Source organism: Periplaneta americana, chromosome 9, assembly GCF_040183065.1.
Source record: "Periplaneta americana isolate PAMFEO1 chromosome 9, P.americana_PAMFEO1_priV1, whole genome shotgun sequence".
NCBI classification, from domain to species: Eukaryota; Metazoa; Arthropoda; class Insecta; order Blattodea; family Blattidae; genus Periplaneta; species Periplaneta americana.
Genome location: NC_091125.1, coordinates 146,289,285 through 146,302,311, shown reverse-complemented (window position 1 = coordinate 146,302,311; position 13,027 = coordinate 146,289,285). Strand labels below are relative to the sequence as shown.

At 34.2% G+C, this 13,027-nt stretch overlaps 1 long non-coding RNA gene across 1 annotated transcript; it reads right to left on the bottom strand.

Moving 5' to 3' along the window:
* Window positions 1-529: 529 nt before the first annotated feature.
* On the bottom strand, window positions 530-4,586 carry LOC138705700 (uncharacterized). The gene is made up of 3 exons (XR_011333734.1): window positions 4,409-4,586; window positions 4,088-4,189; window positions 530-826 (listed from the first exon to the last, which is right to left on the bottom strand). It is a non-coding gene; the product is annotated as an uncharacterized lncRNA (long non-coding RNA).
* Window positions 4,587-13,027: the final 8,441 nt, after the last annotated feature.

The window sequence follows — 13,027 nt, the reverse complement described above, 5'->3', positions numbered from 1 at the left end:
CTTAATGAGCTTTATTCAAAAATAGAAAAATGTATATATTGGGTGTTCCGTTTAAAATAAGAGAGTTGGAGTTACTTCCGGTTAAACCGGAAGTAGAAAAATCTCGGTAATACCATTATTGAGTTCTTAGTATATGGTTATCCGCACACACCTAGTTTCATATCACTGAACCACATGCTTCAAAAGTTATTTAGGTGGTGCAGGACTTTTAATTAACCTTGTATAAAATTTCTTATAACGCACGATTTATGCTATGACATAATATGGTAGCAAACCACTTACAGAAACAACCATTACAAGCCATTTTTCCAAATGTATGCTAACTAAACCAATGGGTAATTATTATGCCACAATGTCTTTCAAAATGACAAATAGATTTCCTTCCCATGCTCTAAATGTCGAAACTAAGATTTTGAACAGACTTATCTCTTGACTTATGAACAAAACTGTTTATAATATAATTTAGTTTTTGTAATTCCATTGCGTTTATATACTCTGCTTCTTTAATTTATAATTCTGATAACATGAAGCCTATCACTAACTTTGTCCATTGCGCATATATTTGTCCTCACAGACTGTAAATTAAATTCTATTAAATTGCGTACATTGGCCAATAATTCTTTTCTGCATTTTACGATCACAAAATTCAAGTGCGTATTTTATTCGAGTAAACATGGTAATGAGTAACTTTTCATTAATTAAAGGTATGCTTACCGCATCATGCACGTTCGCTGCCAGAGACTGTCCCACGCGGCTGCCTCGTGCCACCTGACCACCATCGAGAACCACCATCTTCTACTACTACTCCGTAGTTGTTCCAAAACTCCTGCAACAAGACACATGGCCATCAGATTTCTTTACAAGTGCTTTAAATTTAACACAAGCTATGCAATAGCATTGCACGCAAACTGTATTCATAATAAGTAGCAGAATGATGTATTAGGCCTATATCTTCAAAAATGTAAATCCACAATGTCTAAAGTCTTCATCTTTTCACAATTCATATTGTAATTTTTAAACTGCATTCCTATTGCATAACTGTTGTTGTTGTTATTATTATTATTATTATTATTATTATTATTATTATTATTATTATTATTATTATTATTATTCCTAATTAAAGACCATTAAAGTTTCTATAGACATTCCTACCACATCATTTCGACGACCCAGCTCAAAAGGAAAACAACTCAAAATTCAGTCTTCAGAAACCTGAATTTTAAAGCTTAAGTTCTCTGAAATATCCAATTAGCACACACTAACTCATAGTAAGCCTATATATAAAACATCATTAACACAATCTACACTAATTTCATTTTCCACGACATTATTAACGTTTCAAATAGGCTACAGCTTTCTATAAACTTACATTTTCAGCTTTTTTCCCTTTTCATGTGGGCCGTTCATATGTTGTTGTTGTTGTTGTCTAGTGCCTTGCATCTGGCAATGAAGCCATTAGCAGTCGTCCTTTCCAATACTTTTGAACTGTAGTTTCTTCTGATCTTAATGCTTCACAGGTCTTCAAGTGATCTTCATTCATTTCTGCTGGATCGTTACACAGGACACATATTGGTGAAGCTGAGATACCTATTCTGTAGAGATGACTTGCTAGACAGTCATGATTTGTCAATAGTCTGAAGGCTGCAACTGCTGTTTTCCTTGGTCTCTGGGGGATTATATCTGGGTTGGAAAGTAGTGTAATCCATTTTTTGTCTTTAGCATTTGATTCTACACTGCCGAGCAAAAAAAAACGCAACACTTGAATAAATTTCAAATATCAATCCGTAATACAAATTATAACATTTCTGTGTGGTTCTGTGGACCTGTTTGTGTTAGGCAAGTGTTAACTCATGTTTTGGGAAGAAAAGTATACCCATTGGGTCGTTTGTGCCACCCTCTTTGCCACTTTCTGTCCGGTACCGTATATTTATTGCTGTGCCATTAAAATTGACAACCCTAAACCCAAGCAGCTAAAACAAAGTTACAACACTATAGTTTTTTTTTTTTTGTTATAATGGAATTATGTGATATTGAACTCAGTTTTCAACAACATGTAAGAAAGTTAAGATGACGTTAAGCCCCATGAATGCCGCTAGAGCAGTCGCATTGGTAGAGGATGACCGCAGTTTACGTTATGTGGCTCAGGTGTTGTATACAACTCCGTGGACGGTTTCATGTACCTACAGTGCAAAGGTACAAGGAACTTGGTTCATATTCTCGAATACCGAGATATGGTAGGAAAAGGTCAACTTCCTGCTATAGATGACCAGTTCTGCGCCTTCAAGTGCTGCGTAAACGCCACACCACTGCGGTCGAAGTCAGAAACCTACTAGACTAAGTGCGAGATGTTAATGTCAGTGAGTGGACTGTGAGGAGGAGGTTACATGACGGTGGCCTGATATCCAGATCTGCCCTTGGCTCAGAACTTATAAGACAACATCGTCAAGCTCGTTCACAATTTTCACGGGAACATCAGGAATGGGCTGACAAACAGTGGGGAACAGTTTTGTCCTCAGATGAGTCCCGATTCTGCCTCAGATCCTCAGATGGAAGAGAAAGAGTGTGGGGGACTGGAGAAAGGTATTCTCCATGCAACTTCTCATCAAGGACAGCATTTCAAGGTGTTTCAGTGATGGTGTGGACAGACGTCAATTTGACTGCACGAACGAACCTTGTTTTGTGGAAGATGGGTTTCTTACTGCCCATTACTACATTGAAGAAATTCTTGGGCAACATATTCTTCCTTTTGCATCATTTATTGGTGACAATTACGTGCTCATGCAGGACAATACACGTCCTTGCGTGGTGTGATATGTCCTCCAGTACCTCAATGACGTAGTGATCCAACTCATGCAATGGCCGTCACACAGTCTGGATCTTAACCCAATTGATCATCTGTGGGACATTTTAGGAAAAAATGTCCGTCACCATGCTCCAGATACTCAAGAGCTATGGAGCCATGTATGCGACACCTGAGCCACATAACGTAAACTGTGGTCATCTTTTTCCAACATGACTACTCTAGCGGCGTTCTCGGGGGTTAACGATATTTTAACTCTCTTAAATGTTGCTTAAAATTGAGTTCAATATCATAGAATTCCATTATAACCAAAAAAAGAAAACTATAGTGTTGTAACCTTGTTTTAGCTGCTTGGGTTTAGGGTTGTAAATTTTAATGGCACAGCAATAAATATACAGAACTGGACAGGAAGTGGCAAAGAGGGTGTAACAAACGACCCAATGGGTATACTTTTCTTCCCAAAACATGAATTAACACTTGCCTAACACAAACAGGTCCATAGAAGCACACAGAAATGTTATAATTTGTATTACGGATTGATATTTTAAATTTATTCAAGTGTTGCGTTTTTTTTGTTCGGCAGTGTATTTCTTGTAGGTATGAATGAGAAAATTTTGTAGTGATCAAGCGTTTTATTGAGGAATATGAAAAATTAAATTTAGGCTTTTGTGGCTTTCATGTAACTGTTTTCTTAACGGGCACCAGTTTTTACAATGTGGCAGTTACTTCACCAGACTTAAACCCCCATTATGCAAGGGGGACCGCACCTGTCGTTGGTCAACGGGTCCTTTGGACCTAGCCGGGGGGACTAATTAGGTGTTATTTAGATCCACCGACCTTTCCCTCATGTGCCGCTGAGGGCCGCTGTTGTGCTGTGATAGGCCAGCACATATATAAATGGCATTTTCTCCATTTTAGATCAAACAGTTATACCGCTGTGACTCGGTCCCCAGATCCTCATCTGTTAAAAGCAGGGTGTAATATGTAATAGCCAGATATAATGTTTTATTTCAGTGGTTTTGAAATTTTTATTATAGCCCTACAGTTCTGCATAATTGTTTATAGTTTCGCAATTCTTTATTTATTCTTCCTCACCACTTCAGCCAGGTTAAGTTATTCATTTTATTAATTTTCTTCATTAATTTTTCTCTTTATGACAACTTCTCCTTGTAGAGGAACAAGAATAAAATAAAAATATATATAAACAAATAACTATTTACTTTATTTATTGATCCCTATTTATCACTTTATGCATATTTAATCACAGGGAATATGCTCCAGTGTTACCTTGCATTTCTTCTTTGAATGCCACTTCACTACCACCATCTTCTTTTCTGTGTCAGTTGCTCCAGAGAATCCAACACCAACTCCGCAGTTGTCACAAAATGCCTGAAACAAGACATACAACGATTGCTTACAACTGGTTCACATTTGCAACCTATGCTATAACAAGATTACCGAATCTGCATCTGTAGTAGCACACGTACACTACATCTTCAAAAATATAAATCCACAATCTTCAACAACTTTTTTATTGTAATTTTCAACTCTATTCTGTTACTGCACTTCACCTACTTCTAATTTATCATGTTTAACTTTCCATATTACCTTATCTTCTGTACCAGGTGCTGCATACACCTAGGCCTACTTCGTAACTCTCTCAAAATGCCTGAAACAAAACACATGACAATTACATTTCTTGACAAATCGCTTATATTTTCGGCAAGCTACGCTATAACAAGATATATTAGCTGCATTAGTAACAGTGCATGTAGGGTACACTACATCTTCATAAAGCTAAATCCATAAACTTTAAATGTTTTCAATATTCTTATTGCAATTTTTAACTTATTCTGTTAATATTTTGCAATTCATTTTTAATTTTCAGAGAAGTCTATATTGTATCTTAAAAGTATTTATTTCAGTCACTGACTTCACAGCATATGTTTAAGGTGCTACATCTTTACATTACATATTTAAAAGACGTATGAACGTTTTCGTTGGTCTACGCCAACATCATCAGATACGAAGTACATTTCAGCAATATCAATGCTCTCTACATAATATCTACAAGTACAAAACATACTTAGTGGCATGCAAAATGAGACATATTAAAAACCAACATTGCTGTGATACACATTGACATTCTATATGACTGCCTTGATTGACACTTACTTAAAATACACGTATAGATTACAAAAAATATTGATTTACATATATATATATATATATATATATATATATATATATATATATATATATATATATATATATATATATATATATATATGCAAGTCTTCACATATGAGATAATAAAATGACATGATTTAAAAGTGATAAAAATAATAAAATATAAAACTAAGATAAAAATTATGAATGTGAAGAGTTGCAAAATCACAATAATTACATTTATTATATTTATATCTGTTTCACAATAATATATATATATTTCCACCATTCAGAAACGTATGTATCATGGTTTGTGTCACGTAATTATTTGAATATTTTTCAAATTTATACGGTTTTATAAATGCCAATGTATTATACGTTGGGTTGTTTGATGTTGATTAATGATGTATATTTGATTTTGTCAGTAATGCTGTTCCTCAAATGTGGAAGTAATTGAATTCAATAAGTTGATGACCCAATTTTAACAGATTTAACATTTGATTTGTATGATATGTTAATTGGAAGAAACTTACATGGCAATGTGTTGTCGATGTCCAATACTGTAATTGTAATGAACTTGTTAATCCAAGCTTACCAGTTTTCTGACAAGGAATTTCCTGCACAGTTCCCTCGCATGTACTGCGCAATAATTAATAATATATCCCTATTAGAAACAACAACAACCAAATTTCTTGGCTTAAAAATCGATCATCACCATCAGCATCATGGATTAAGCCTTATAAGGCTCGTTCCGGTCTCATTTTTTTTTTAACACTGTTGAGCCCATCTTGTTTTCGGTCTACCATCATTTCTTCTACCTATTGGGTTATAGTTCATGATCAGTTTCGGTATGCGGTCTACTTCCATTCTTTGTGTATGTTGTTTCCAATCGTTTCTATATTGTTTTATTCTGTCTATTAATTTAAAAATGCTTAGTTCCCTCCTTATATCTCCACTTCTTTTCCTATCCAATAAGGTGTAACCTGCTACAGATCTTAGAAATTTCATCTCTGCTGCTTCTATTCTTCTTTCTTCTTTTTTAGTCGGGATCCAAAATTCAGACCCATAAAGCAACATTGGCACTGGCATTACTAATCGATAATGTGTTAAATTGGAAAAATCATATTAAAGAAATTACCCCCAAACTAAATTCAGCTTGTTTTGCTATTACATCTATGCAAAAGATAGTAAATATCAATAACTTAAAAACAATATACTTTGCATACTTCCACTCGGTAATGAGTTTTGGAATAATATTCTGGGGAAATTCCACAGATAGTAACAGTATATTTCTATTACAAAAAAGAGTAATTAGAATAATAGTAGGTGCCAAATCTAGGGAATCATGTAGGGCTATTTTCAAAAAACTACAAATAATGCCCATGGCTTGTCAGTATATCTTTTCATTAATAATCTTCCTCGTATATAATCGTGAAAACTTTGTAACTAATTCAACAGTTCATAGCATAAATACACGTCAAAAAAAATTACTTTCATACTCCATTGGCAAGTCTATCGTGCTATCAAAAAGGAGTGCGTTATATGGCAGTTAAAAATTTTTAATAGCTTCCCTATCGATATAAAAAATGAAACTCAAAACATAAAATTATTTAGGGCCAAATTAAAGAAGTACCTAATTTCTCACGCCTTCTATTCTGTAGGTGACTTCATGACATTCAATAACACTTCATGAAATTGATACTAAAACTTTGTGTTGTACTAGTAGACTATATTGTAAATCTCGTCTGTATATATTTCATCTAGACTGTGACTATAAATTAAGATTTTATAATAGTATTAAGTTTTTTGACTTGTTCCATATTCTAGCTGTAAGCATGTATGAATACCATGGAATGTTAATAAATACAATACAATACAATAGCACCACTCCACCAGCACAATCTTATCTTCTGCCTCAGTTGCTCTGCAGAACTTAACACCTACTCCGTAACTGTCCAAAAAGTCTGAAACAAGAGACACAACAAACAAGTTTCGTTACAAGTGGTTTATACAGAATGTTAAAAAAAGTATCCAATATTTTAGGAGGTGTTAGTATGCACCAAAACAAGAAAATAATGTCTAACAAACATGAGTCCTACAACACATACTTTCTGAGATCTGAACACTTGTTCATATTGAATGAGATTAAATGCGCACAAATGTGCATGAAGTGAGTTATTAGTCTGAGCAAAACTTATTAAGCGATGAACGTCTTTCAGCACACTTTTCGACGTGGTATCATTCACATGGGTTCTTTCACGATTCGCACACGCATTCTTGGTTCGGCTCATGGAAACTCTTTGTGCTGCATACCGGGTAAAGTGGGGTTACTTGAGACATCGGGGATATTAGAGCCAAATCAGGTGTTTAGATGTTTTCGTTTCTGTGATTTTTGTAATTTTTTAATTCAAATTTTGGAATTAAAGAAAAGAAAATTATGTGTGCATATTATCTCAGTGAATTATAGAATATAGCTAAAGATAATAAACTACATATATACTGTACCCAAATCTATAAAATGTTATCATTTAAGGTTTTATTAACTCAAGTAACCTCATATGAAGTTTAACTTGCACCACATAGCATTTTTAAATGGGTGGCTCAAGTATACCCATTTCCTGGGTAACTTGAGCCACTAATAAAACAATAAATAAATACATAACAATAGTGACAATGCAATAAAGCTGCTTGCCTATGGTTTGTATGTCGCAAGATTCAATATATAGGAGAGCAATGAAAGTTTCTCAAGGTATACGTTTTTTGTAGGAGTTAATGAAACTTTCTGAGGTGGTTCAAGTATCCCCAGTTTACGGTACCTTGTGATGAAAATCATGGATTGCGTATCGTGTTAGGATGTGCCTCATCTCGTAGTTGGGTCGTGTCCACTCTCTCGTACACATGGCCTCTGTTGTGTAGAATTCGCTGCGGATGTCTTTCCTCTTCTCCTGTAGTCCTTGGAGCGTAGTCCCATATGCGCTGGTGCTCGGTAGTAGTAGCTGTCTTTTAATGTCTTTGATGAAGAAAGTCTCTCATTAGGACATACGTCATTCTCGATGGTGCCGTTTTTCCAACTCCTAGCACTCTTTTCATGAAGCGTGCTTTCACTGTTTCTATTTGTGCCATGTCTCTGCTTGTAAGTTTTTCCCAAATTATGTTCATTCCATATGTTGCTATGGGGGTTATGACTGTCTTGAAAAGCGTCATTGCTGTTTCTGTTGATAGTTGCTGGAGATGGTTGATGCTGTATATTGCTCTAATTGCTGCTGACACTTTTTGTTGTACGTGTATTCTGAAGGATTTTATGGTTGTTTGCAGGGTGATACCTAGGTAGGAGAATTGCGATACGACTTCCAGTGGCTCGCCGAGAAGCGTTAATCTGTCATTTGCATTGGGCTTTCCTCTCTTTCTGAAGGTCATGTGCTTAGTCTTTTGATGATTTATTTGCAGGCATTTTTCTTCAGCCCATTTCTCGAGTTTGTTGAGTGTACATTGCAGTTCCTCTTTGTTAGGCGATCCCAGTACCATGTCATCAGCGTACATTAGGATCGATGTCGCGCTGTCCTTGGTGATATCTACGATGTCAGCTGTCATGATGTTGAAGAGCACCGGGCTGATGGGGTTCTGTTGCAGTACTCCATTTGTTTGCTATATTTTCTTTGAGAGTGTTGCCTCATCGTATACTTGAATGTAGTTGCAGTCCAGGATGCTTGCCACAATTGTTGCTAATTGACTTGAGTCTTCTAGAAGGGGCCTGAGTTTTTGAAGTAGTATATCTCTGTTGATAAGGTCGAATGCTTTCTTATAATCAATGAATACTGCGAAATATTTTTTTCCAGCGTGTCTTAAGGCATCCTCGATCTGCTCTATGAGGTAGTTCGCCGCTTGTAATGTGCGTCTGCCTTTTCTAAAGCTGCATTGGCATTCCGGAATGTGCCTGTCTACTGTGTTCGTGATCTTGTTTGTTAAGATTTTTGAGAATATTTTGAACACAGCGTTTTTGAGTGCAATGCCGCGATACGAGTCCGGGTTGTTGGTGTCTCCTTTCCCTTTATCATCACTGGTTTTGACGGATTTCAGGTTTTAACGTAACATGAACACTCGTTTCGGGATCTATCGTGAAGCAAAAAATGGGTGAATTTCAAATCTTATTGTAAAAACACTATGAGCCACATTGGAATGTTAATGTTATTAATAGTTCGGACATGGACCACCGTAACTAGCGTTTAGTCGTGTCGCGCAGTTTCTCTCAGTAATATCTCAGCATCGAGAGCAACTACAGACCTGTGCAACTACTCATTTGATTTGTAATAGCTAACTCTGCAATATTAAAGTGGCAATATATACATATGATACATTTCAACTGAATAATAGTGAAAAATTTGTGAACTGAGACTAATTCCGAAATGTCGCTTCAAATTAAGAGAAAATAATATATTTTGCATGTCCTTTATTAATTACATCTCTTATCATCGACTCATACTATTAATTAATTTATTTATTAATTTATTAATTTATTTATTTATATATTTATTCATTCATTTATTCATTTATTCACTCATTTATTTATTTATTTACTTATTTACTTATTTATTTATTTGTTTATTTATTTATTTATTTATTTATTTATTTATTTATTTAGCTAATAATTGTAACATATAATATAACATAAACAGAAAAACTTTAGCTCACCTCTGAAAGAGTAGAACTCGTGCTCAGGGGCGGATTCCTGAATTGAAATTAAGAAGTGTATAATACAATCTGTCTTATGTCTACTACGCAATAAGAATATATAAATTTAAATTTACAATTTTTCAATTTTCATAAAATCCATACATAACTTTTTAAATGTAATACTAGAACTATTAGAACTGACAAGATTAGGATATTTAAATATAAATTTGTTATATATTCTTGGGCCTAAATTACTACTATGATTAAATACTGTAGCAGTGTTGCATTTTGGTTCAAACAATCTTAAATAATTCATACCATTTGTTTCATAACTATGAGAATATAATGTAAAATTATTTTGATTTTTATGTATGAATTTTATTAATACAATATAATAAATTTGTCTTATTTTAAGAACATTAAAGTCTAAAAACAATTTTTGAAATGGAAAATCAGTGAATTTATGAAGACATAATTGAAGAATTGAAATAAAAAAGGCTCTAAGTGCCATAATAAGGAATTTTGAAATTGTGTCTAAAATGGGATCTATATACCAAGCCCTATAATGTATAAAAGGCTCGAACTGCCACGAATGAAAATGTAGTACCAAATGCAATCGACAGATAGCATGCGGTTTAACTGCCGCTGCTGTTAACATATGAAAGGCTCTATGTCCCGCGCGCTTCCTCCTCATAGTTAGATTAAATGGCGGATGCGGCAGATATTTGTTAGAGTTTGAGTGCAAAGAAACGACGAATTAAAGGAGAAGGTACTGCGGCTGCAATGAAAAAAAAAAGCTGAAAAATGGAGGAAATGAATACATAAGTTCGAATAATAAACATGTTCCTGCAAAACCTCGTCCAGCACAGGAGGCTAGTCTCATTACTGATTGCTAACCTACACCATACTTGGACAGACTGTTTATTCTTGTTCTTTTTGCATGAAAGCAACAATAAGGTCTAACTAAATTATGTTGGTTGTGACAACAGAAAAAACTGGTAGACCTAATGAGATATTGTGCACAGGATTCTCCATCTTGCTTTCAGAGTCGGTGTGCATGCAAGTGTAAATGCAAGAACCTCAGCTATGAACACAAGGTCGGGCTGTTTGAAGATTTTTATGACCTGGAAGATATTGAAAAGCGAGGGAGTTACTTGATGGGGCTGTTGCAAGTATCACATGTTAAAAGAAGACGTCATGGTACCTACGATGACCCTTCACACAGCAGGAGACAAGCAACTATTCATTACTCTGTTCCAGATGGGCAAGGTGACTTAGTGCAAGTTTGCAGAGGAACATTTTCTGAAATATTTTCGTTAACTTAGAAGAAAATCCAGGTATTAACCGAAAAGAAGAAGAATTTGACTGAAATGATACAGTACCTGACAAAAATGATAACCACAAACAGTTTTCCAGAAGCATTACAGAATAAACTTTTATTTTATGAACAAAAAACCATTTTTGTTTCATTCGTTTGTCCTCTTTACTATCTTTTTGCTGATTCTGAACTATGGAACTTAGAGCCTTTCATTAAATTTCCACTTTCAGTACGTTTTTCATACTATTGTAATATTACGTTTGTAAGTTCCTTTGGACACTACCTCCATACTATGCTTATCTTTCAATTAAAACACATTAATATTGAAATTATGACCAATAATTACCTAGTACACTTAAAACTCATTTTCTTCAAATTTATGATTATGGCACTTAGAGCCTTTTTTATTTCAAGTCTTCAATTTAATTATTTTCTTCTGTAATAAATAAAGTGGATTAAAATTGGATTTAAATAAGCTACCCCATCCTACAATTCCATATATAAAAACCGATTGAAATTAAGTTAAGTGTATTGTGCGTAGTAAACTTATTGACAAGTAATTCCTCAATAAAACAAAATAATATATTATTTTATGTAATTTATTACAAAGGTAATTGATGTGTTGGTTCCATTTTAAATGATTGTCGAAAATTATGCCTAAATATTTAACTTCAGAGGACACCTTAATAATCGGACTTTACACTGTATATAGCAACAGTTATAGTTATGTAATTTAATACTTAATATAGATGTAGGAGGTTTGTTACATTTTTCAGATAATGAAAATGGAATAATTATGGTTTTATTTTCATTGATAGAAAGATGATTTATGTCAAACCATTTTTTTTTTATTAATTTAAGTGCATTATCTGAATTTACAAACTCAAAATAAAAATAAAAAATTCGAACCAACTTAACTGTAGTTTCATACCAGAAACTGGGTGACGTAGCCAGGGCTGGGCAGTATTTGAAATACATTTGTATTTTGTATTTTGTAATTTGTAAGGATTTTCGAAAGTATTTTGTATTTTGTATTTAAATACATAAAATTGATGTATTTTGTATTTCAAATACTCGAAATATTTCTTCTTTTTCTTCTTGCCCTTCAAGTTTTGGATTTGAAGAATGAACTTTTGCCTTATTTGCCTAACCATTTCAGATGTGCTATCCATACTCTTAGTTTTCTTGCCACAACTGATTTCCTTAATGCCATAAAGAAATTTCCAATAGCATCAAGGTTCCATCGCCCAACACTTGGTAAATTAACTCTATTAAATATAGAATATAATCTAAATTTAATAGAAGAAATACTAAAATCAGAAGTAAACACTGAAATACTAAAACAATTGTTTTAGAGACAATTAATATTAGGTACCCTCCACAAAACTGGCTTCATTTATACACTGACGGATCCTTGATCTCCAGAGAACAAGGTGCTGGTGCAGGTGTTACGTGCTGTCTCTTCTCACTTTATAGATCTCTTGGGTATGGAACAATAAGTTTTGATGGAGAAATCATTGCAATAAGTGAAAGTCTCAGGAATCTTCTATGCCACATCAATAAATTTAAGAATGCAGTTATATTGTCAGACTCCAAAGCAGCTATTCTATCAATAGTCTCTAAACACACACCATCTCAAACAGCAGAAATAACTAAAATGCTCTCTCAATTAATATCACTCAATAAAAGAATTGTATTTCAATGGATACCATCCCATTGTGGAATGCTGGGAAATGAGAATGCGGATGCTTTAGCAAAGAAGGGCAGCACTGCTACTTACAGACCTGTTACTAAATCTACGTATTACTCTGTGAAAAGATTTATTAAATCTACATACTTAGACTTCAATAAACAACATTTGATAACACAATCGCAAGGGAAAAAATGGAACTCTCTGCATCAAAATCCACAGTTAATTCCCGATTTACCACGAAAATCGTCTGTAGCTGCATTTAGATTGGCAACAGGCCATGATTGTTTGGCCAAACACCTACATAGAATTAGAATATATCAGTCCCCTAACTGCCCATTGTGCAACTCAAACCAAGAAATGGATTCGGAACACCTCA